General features: G+C 39.2%; 1 long non-coding RNA gene across 1 annotated transcript in view; it reads right to left on the bottom strand.

Annotated features, from left to right (window-relative positions):
* Positions 1 to 767: 767 nt before the first annotated feature.
* Positions 768 to 8,413, bottom strand: part of LOC108449309 — a 10,049-nt gene continuing 2,403 nt past the window's right edge. Inside the window, exons 2-3 of the long non-coding RNA XR_001865468.1 lie at positions 8,289 to 8,390; positions 768 to 7,309 (exon numbers count right to left, since the gene is read on the bottom strand). This is a non-coding gene — a long non-coding RNA (uncharacterized LOC108449309). The remainder of the gene's footprint in view (positions 7,310 to 8,288; positions 8,391 to 8,413) is intronic.

The raw sequence follows: 8,413 nt of genomic DNA, 5'->3' as shown, positions 1-8,413 counted from the left end.
GGATTTTGCTGAAAGGTGGTATTTTGTGGTCCTGATGGTATTTTAGGTGCCCCAAAAAGCATGTAGTTCTATCAGCCTCCTTCATAAATCTGAATTTTCAAATGGTTTTCTAGGAGCTATACAGGTTGGCTTAATTTACAGTGTTCCCCCCTGACTGAACAGGGTATCAGAATCTAGTCCTTAAAATCTGTGCATTTAGATTTAGCTTACACAGAGCAAGTCTCAATCTTCAGTGCTGAAATTCCAAAGCAGGCACTGGAGTTACACGAGGGATTAATTTGATTCTGTATTTAGATTAATAGTACTTGTATAAATACTGACTTAGAGCTGATGTCAATCTTTTATGCTAATTGCTAGTTAGACCCATACAAAGACAAGCTTTGCTTGGACCACTTTTGTAAGATTGTTATCTATCTATTGTGGAGAGATTTACATTTGCTTTCCATTAACATTAATAGGAGCTGTCCACATAAATCACTCATCGCCTGTAAGAAAAGATAAAATCCTACTAAGTTCAGAGAACACAGGCTTTCCCAATCGAAAAATCTATTAATAATAAAACCCCTACCATGTAAATATCTGACATCTGAACTGTATAGTAAATAAAGTGGTCCATGAAGTGATTGCTTCAAGGGGAAGCAATGCTTGGCTAGCTCCAAACTATTTTTAAAAACTCACATAAATCCTCTGGTATTGGTAAAAACATAAATAAAGCAAACAGCTGCAGAGAAAGGAGGAGGAGCAGGAGCATAGTAATTTCAGTTGTTATTTTTATTTGCCTTCATTTTGTTCTACGAGGTAGTGACAGATCCAATAAAACACCTTGTTTTACACACAGAGAGGACAAAGATTACTGGAAATGATACAAAAACCTCTTAGCTAATCCAGATGTAACTGGGCATGAGCTCACTTAGGCTGAGAAGTTAAAGGTGACCAGATGCAATGCTTGCTGCTTTGCTCCTTTTTGCTGTTCCTTACAAAATTGATGCAATTTATCTTGCTAGGCCAGGAAAACACAGAGATCACTGGCCAGAACTCCCTGGTACTTGGCACTGGGCCAGCCTTGATTATGATCTGTGTAACTCTTCAATATGATGACACACAAAAAAACAAAAGCAGAATTGTTTTCTCCTTTCTGGTGATGTAAACCTGGATTGATTTAAGTGGGGTTACAATAAAGTATCAGTGAAAAATCAAAAGAACCAAGGTTTGTCCATCATGTTGCCATCATTTAATCCTCTCCATACCACTGAGTGCTGTTTTTTCGAGGGATTCTGTAAATGGGTTGCCAAAATCTTTTATGTGTGTTTTAAAATATACTCACACATCTATTGTTTTGTCATTCCTTCTATACTTAAAAGGGCAACACTGAGCATCAGTTAGAAGTCGTTGGTACAGCACTGTGCCATTAAAAGTCACCTATTAGAAAGCAAACTGGATGCAATGTTACATTTTGCAATTAATGCCTAATCACTCGACACTAACGAAATGAGCAAAGTGAACATTGTGGGCATACCTGGTGTGTGAGAGAGGGGAATAGTTGCTGTGCAGAAAACAACATTTTTTCTGAATTAAAATATCTCATGGGAATATAACTATTTAAAAATATACTTTTGAGTTTCACAGGTGAATATCTAACAAAATTATTCTGGTTATTAATAATTAATTTCTTACAGAAAACACATAGTTTTGGCTTTCTAATGCCACAATGTTCTGTGCTATTAATCATATTTTATTTATCTTCAAGACATTCCAAATAAACTCCTGCCATGACCCCACGATCCTGTGGTAGAGTCCAAATATCTTCTTAGGAAAGATGAACAACCTTAAAGAAATAAAATCTTTAGAAGCAACCGCTTCCCTGGCAAGTTATCCTGATGGATCCAGTGAGCTCTTGGCTTGAAAACTGTGGTTTCAATTTATTCAACCACAAGATCTCTGGATCTAATGCCTCTGTCTCTCTGTTACAATAAAGAGCCTTCCAGTGCAGCACGAAACCTCCCTGGAGAGGCAATTCAGGTTGTGCTGATACAGTTCATGGACTGATTTACTCCATTTGGGGTCTGGCCAAGGTTTTACCACTGGCCTTGGTTATTAGGTGGAGAGGAACAATTCCTCTCTCTTAAGGAACACTGTGGCAGCCAAAGGTTAGATTGATTTTGGCTGCCACACAGCAACATCTTTCCACTTTATCAAATGCCTGATAAGCTTGGATTCACGCTTGGTGCTCAGTCCAAACATCTATTGGATTTGTGTAGGAAGTTGGTTGGAAAGAAACAACCATAAGTGTGATAACTTAGAAAAACTTTGACACCTGCAGGGATGGATGGGCAGGGTGGGAGTGAAGTGTTGCACTTGGCAAGGACACAAGAGAAAAAAAAAGGCAGAATAAAGATAAAAACTGGTAAATTCTTACATCTTGTGACTTGCAACATCGTATTCTGAATAAGCTGCTGAATTATACTCAGTATATTTTAATGAGTATAATGATCCTCTCAGAAGAAGCATTGCTTGGTTTTTGTCTGTTCAGTACCCATCACAAGGAAATAAAGATGGGCAGGCAGGCAAACAGACAGGTAGATACTGAGAATATCTTTGTGGTCTCCCTTTCAGCACAGTACCACAAGAGGATTTATAGCACAGTGGCAGAGTGCAGAGCCCTAGATGTTATTTACACAGCTAAAATATGAATGTAAAGAAATCATGGTGTAAATGCAAAAAAACATGGAACTATTTCTCATCTAAGCAGAAGTATATGAATGTACTTCTCGTGACAATAATTTAATTAGGAAGCTTTATTTGTAACAGACACGGGTCATTCTTATGGTGGACAAAAGGATTCAGCAGACCAAAAATAATAAAAATAATTATTAAACTAAACCTTCCAAAACAGAAGAGGCTGACCATGAAAAAGAAAGCTTTGTCCTGCGAGTCCTAAGAATAACAATAGACAGCACCTTTAGTAAAAGCGTTGCATTGATATTTTACATCTAAACACTTTCAACCAATGTTGAGACCTCTCGTAAAAAATAAACAAAATCCTCCAAAAAAAATACATTGATTGCACATCTGTGTAGACAGACAGGTGTGTTGAAAGAGGAGATGCTGTGATAGAAGAAGAAAATCAAAAAAGAATGGAAATGGCCGATCCTTTCTTTGTGACATATTTTCTTTCTCATCCTTGCATATTTGCATTAAAGTGATTGTGAATAATGTACATTTGACCAGTGCTGTCTGCGGAACTAATGCCTATTAAAGTGATGGGAAGTAGCATATGTTGTGCCTTGGGCAGAGAAAGTCCAATCACCCCCACTGTGTGCAAGTCTCCAACTAAAATGCAGGACAGCCTGGGTTTTATCCTAAATGAACCCAGCAGGGAGAAACAGGACATAGTCTCTCATTCCACATTGAAGCTTCTAAACTAAGGCTTAAAGAGTTAGATTTGGAAAAATCCAAACATCCATCATTTGATTTACTCGTGGAGCTAATGTTATTTTATCTTTTCCTAGTGCTAGGAATACAAAAGGAAAGCAGTGAGGCAGGGGAAGTGGACACGTATGCAGGTTGTTTCAAGAACTGAGATGCATTTGTTTTATTTGTAGCAAGGGAAAGAAAAGAGGAAGGGGGGGAAAAGGACAAAAAGGAAAGAAAAGAGAGGGAAAAAAAAGAACCCTTCTCCACTCCTGTTATGCTTTCACATTTTCTGCCAGTGCACGATTTTGTCAGTAATTGCAAAACGGTTTGGGTTTGTTTGGTTTCACTTTTATGTTCCTGCACTGTACTAGAAATGTTCTGCTATTTGAACAGTTTGTAAAGCATTTTTGAGTCGTATTACATAATCTTCCCAACGACCTCCAGCATCAAGTTCAGATCTAAAGCAGTCTTTCTTCTACCTGTGTGAACTTGATAGCTGGGGAAAAAAAAAGGCAATTACAGAGCTGTACGAGAATAACAAATTCAGCTGAACTAAGGAAATAAAAATTGCAGAATTGTCATGTTTAGATCTGTAGCAACAAATTTTGCTTCATTACCTTCAGCATTACAAAAAGGAGAGGGGCAGGAGGTATAAGAGAAAGGAGGCAAAGCTTGTTTTTTTTTTTCTACATGTAGTATTCATAGGAGGACTTCTTTTCCCTTTCCCATGAAATAAATCTGTCTTAAATAGAAGTGTATCTCTTAGTGATGTGGAAAAACATTTGCTGCCAATGTAAATTAGGAGCAGGGGCAGTGAAATGAATGGATTGGCATGGGATCCCAATTACAGCAGTGCAAGGTCTGTCTGTCCCACCCAATCCAGGTTAGTGCACAGAAGAGAAATGAAGACTCCTTTTTTTTCATCATAAAAACAAACTGAATAGTTAATTTATTTTGTAATCTTGACAGCAGATTATTAGCATGTCTTAAACATTAATTATCACTGGGTGAGAATTTGTGAGTTGATACTTTCCATTGTCTCTTTATAGGGTCTAAACTAAGAGTTCTGACACCAGCTAGAGTCAAACTGTCTCAGAGCTACCACTGAAATTCAGATGCAGATTTGTAGTCTGAAATTCAATTACATCCCAGCTTCAAAATCCAAAGTGAGCTGCTTATTTGCACTTCTGCTCAGCTAGTGACTGTAGATAGAAAATATCTCAATTTTTTCCCTGTTTATTGCTAATGCTATTTAACGTTAAAAGGTAATGGGTAAATACAAAAAGAAAAAAGAGAGAGAATGTATTGCTGAGATAATTACAAGAAGAGGCTATTCCCATTAACAGGGCTTAAATTATATTATTAGACTTCTATTATTTTCCTCACTGTTGCCTAGGAAATGTACACTGGCTTTGGAAGAATTATTTTACATTTTATTTCCTCCTTGTTCTTATCTTCCCTGAATAATTCCTTAATACCAGCAATAACAAATTTTTTTTTCCAAAAAAATTGAATACTCAGAGACTCACTTGTATTCCACCACAGTGAGCATCCTTCACCCACACTCTGGGGCTCAACACTGCTTTGAGCCACTCCAAGCACATTTGCCCACAAAAATTGGCTGTGTCACCCAAGGCTCCTCTGCCCCTTCCCTTGCTGTTATAGTCTGGGGCTATGGAATTCCACCTTGAGCTGGATCCCCAAGATATGGAACCTCACTCTGAGCTGGATCCCCAAACTGACCTTGCTAAAAAAGATGAAGAGAGGGAAAAAATGAAAGTTCAGACAAATCATTCAGATGATTTGCCCAGTGAAAAACAAAAACAGTCACAACAAAAGAACACAAACCCAACTAACCAACCAAGAAAACAGCATGAAAGAGAGGAGGGAGATGTGTGGCTTCAGGTAGAGGGTCTTCATACCGTGATATAGAGAGCAGTTTAATCAGTTAAGAGCAACTGTGACATCACAGCTCTGACAAAAAAATACCCTATTCGAACATCTGCCAGACGGAACAGGCCAATAAAAGTGTTTTACAGGAGCTGAAGCACATGCAGACCTGACCTTGGCTCTGCCTGGCTCTGTCTAGTCCTGGTTACACTCACTGGACCTGATCCTGACTCCAACTCGTGTGCTTACGTCCCCATCCCCATAGAGGTGCCTGATGCTCTGGGCTGCAGGCTGACCCCATCCTTCTCCAGAGGTGGGATTCAGTTCAAGATTAAGAGACTCAGCTTTGAGGTCTACATGCAGTGTCTAAGCAGGCAAGAGCTGTTTCTGCTCCCATCATCAGTGGAGATATAAACAGTACAGTCAGTAAAGTCATGCCAGGCTCATTTTCCCAACAAATACAGTTTAGCCAGAGTATGATTTAAACTCTCCCGGCCTCCAAAAGGAGATGGGCAGATTCAAACTCTGTTTGGAACACTTCTTGGTCTGTGCTAATTCAGCCAGAACCATTTCCACCCCTGGGTTCTGGCAGTGTTACATTTCCTAGAATAGATGCTCCTTAGATGTCTGCCTTAAAAGAAGGTGAATTGTTCTCCAAGCTCCACTGACTGCGTCAACTAAGAGTTGGATTCAAGCACTCAGCCATAGGTGTCTAGTGCCACTTGTGATAATGTAGGCTATTTAATCAAAAGAGCCCAGGTCTCTTATATGCCCTATGTCACCTTATAGGGTCACGGACTGGTTGGGCTTGGGAGGGACCTTAAAGACCATCTAGTTCCAGTCCCCCTGCCATGGACAGGCAGACCTTCCACTAGAGCAGGTTCAGTATCTAATAACCTGACTAGGATGTAGCCAGCAAATCAGTAGCATCATGGACTTAGATGACTCATTAAAACTTGTTTTGGAATTTAGTTATCTAGACTAAATTTATATATTATTCAGAAAGGGAATCCCACACTAGAATTCCTGAGTTCACCACTCCCTCCACCACCTATAGAAGATGGAAATGAAGGGGCACCAGGTCCTGATGCAGCTGGTGAGAGCAAACTTGCAGTGGAGACTTTGCTGCACTGAGAAATTCAACCCAGTAAAAATTTTTCTTCTTTTACTGCATTGTGAATAGGGCTTGATCCTTCACACCTACTAACAATCTAAATCAACCCATCATTATTTTCAGTTGACATGCTGTCATAGTCAGGTTAGAGACCCACAAGTGGCCATTTGAATATGTCCATCTCTTTCTCTTTCTTATTCCCACAAAAAGCAATATCTAAATATGTTCCTATTCATCTTGTACACCTGAAACTAGTAAAGAACAAGGATCAAAGTCCAGAACCAAAGGTGGATGAAATCTAAATAATTCTAGGCATCAACTTTTACCCCACTTAGAGGGCAGCCATCCTTCCCCTGCAGCAGCAGCTGCTCCTGTTGGATACTGTGGCTACAAACCCATATAATGTTAAAGTATTTTAAATACAAACTTGATTCAGATATTCAAAACTTAGCATTGAAGACTCTTCTCACTGCAAAAGCCCAGAGGGAGAAGATTTTAAGGGTCCTGAGTGGTGGGAACAAAAGGTCAGCTGTCTCTCACAAAGTTACATCAGTTCCTAGGGGCCTGTGCCATGACTATGTTTGAGTTTAGCCTTGATGCTTCATTCCCTAGTTTATTTTGACTGTTTCTTCCCAGTCTTTTCTTTTGTATGCTTACCCATTATTAGTTCACGTCTCATAATTATGGCTTTACTTTGGGTGGTGTGTTATAACTGCTCCTCTGATACTGGAGTTCAAGCACAAAATAGTCTATGGGCACCCTCTGTGGTGTATGTCCTCCTTAAATATTTTTTCCAAGTTCTGGTACGTATTCACTGCTGCTTGCATTATGTCTCCAACATGGTTGTGTCTTTTCCTCATTCTGCAGACTTTGTAGTTCACATTTAAGAAACTGTGACAGGAAGAAAAAAAAGGAGGATGGGCGTGAATTACAACCTGAAACAAAAGGATGGTTAAGGTAATAAAAAATCCTTACAATTATCCAGTCTGACTTTACAACTACATCTGAAAGTTATGGAACGTGATCGTTTACAATAACCTTCCCCAGACCTATTAAGCAGTGCAATGATGAAAACAAAATGATTAAACCAAGATGAAGGGTTGTGAACCAAAGCTGGCTCAAAATTTCAACTCATAGGTCACCCTAAGGTAATTAGGCTTTTTAAACACCAAATTGACAGATTTTAGGTGCTTCAAGCTCATTCACAATTGCAAAAACTGCTTACAAAGATACCCCAAAATTGGAGACAACCTCAGAACTATGTTCAGTGCACAAACTCCTGTCCTTTTTGAAGTCAAAGAGATTTTCAGCATTAACTTCAATTGCACCACAATTTCTTTCCTGGTGCTTTTTGTACAAGCATTGATATGGCTTTAAAGAAAGGCAACTATTCTGTGACAAACTGAGCTCATAGTGAAGTAGTTCTTTTACCCCATGGGAATATTGTACCTCACCGCTAAAAAGCTTTATAATAAAATGTAGGAGATGGTATAAATAGACTCAGTGATGCCACTAGGTCAGTAAAAAATAACTAACTCCTTCAAAGATGGCTGGACAGTACCACATCTCTGTGCATCTTGCTTGGTCCTATTTATTGCTAATTTCAAAATGCATCTATTTGTCCTGTGAGTGGATGTGTTTGGCAAAGAAATTACAAGCAGCTACCACGGAGCACAGATGTTCATTGTCATCATTGATGGCAACAAATATCATCAGTCCAGGGCAAGATCACTCCTCTAAGGGGAAAGTATATATAGCTATCATTCAAAAACCTCAGCCTCAGATCCTTGATAGTTCAGTAACTCACAGTTTTGCCAGTGGGGTTGATAGAAGTTTCTTTGTTGTGATGGATGCATTTGCCATTACTCACCATACCGGTTCTCCCCTCCCCTCCAGCTGTTTTACTGTGGTACAATATCCAAAACCCATGAATCTTGCAGTATCCTAGCAGCCCGCTCCATAACATTCCAGCCTGACAAAATTAGAGACAATAAT

Source organism: Corvus brachyrhynchos, unplaced genomic scaffold, assembly GCF_000691975.1.
Source record: "Corvus brachyrhynchos isolate BGI_N302 unplaced genomic scaffold, ASM69197v1 scaffold116, whole genome shotgun sequence".
NCBI lineage: Eukaryota > Metazoa > Chordata > Aves > Passeriformes > Corvidae > Corvus > Corvus brachyrhynchos.
Note: the sequence above shows the minus strand (reverse complement) of the source record. Positions and strands in the feature narration are given on the sequence as shown.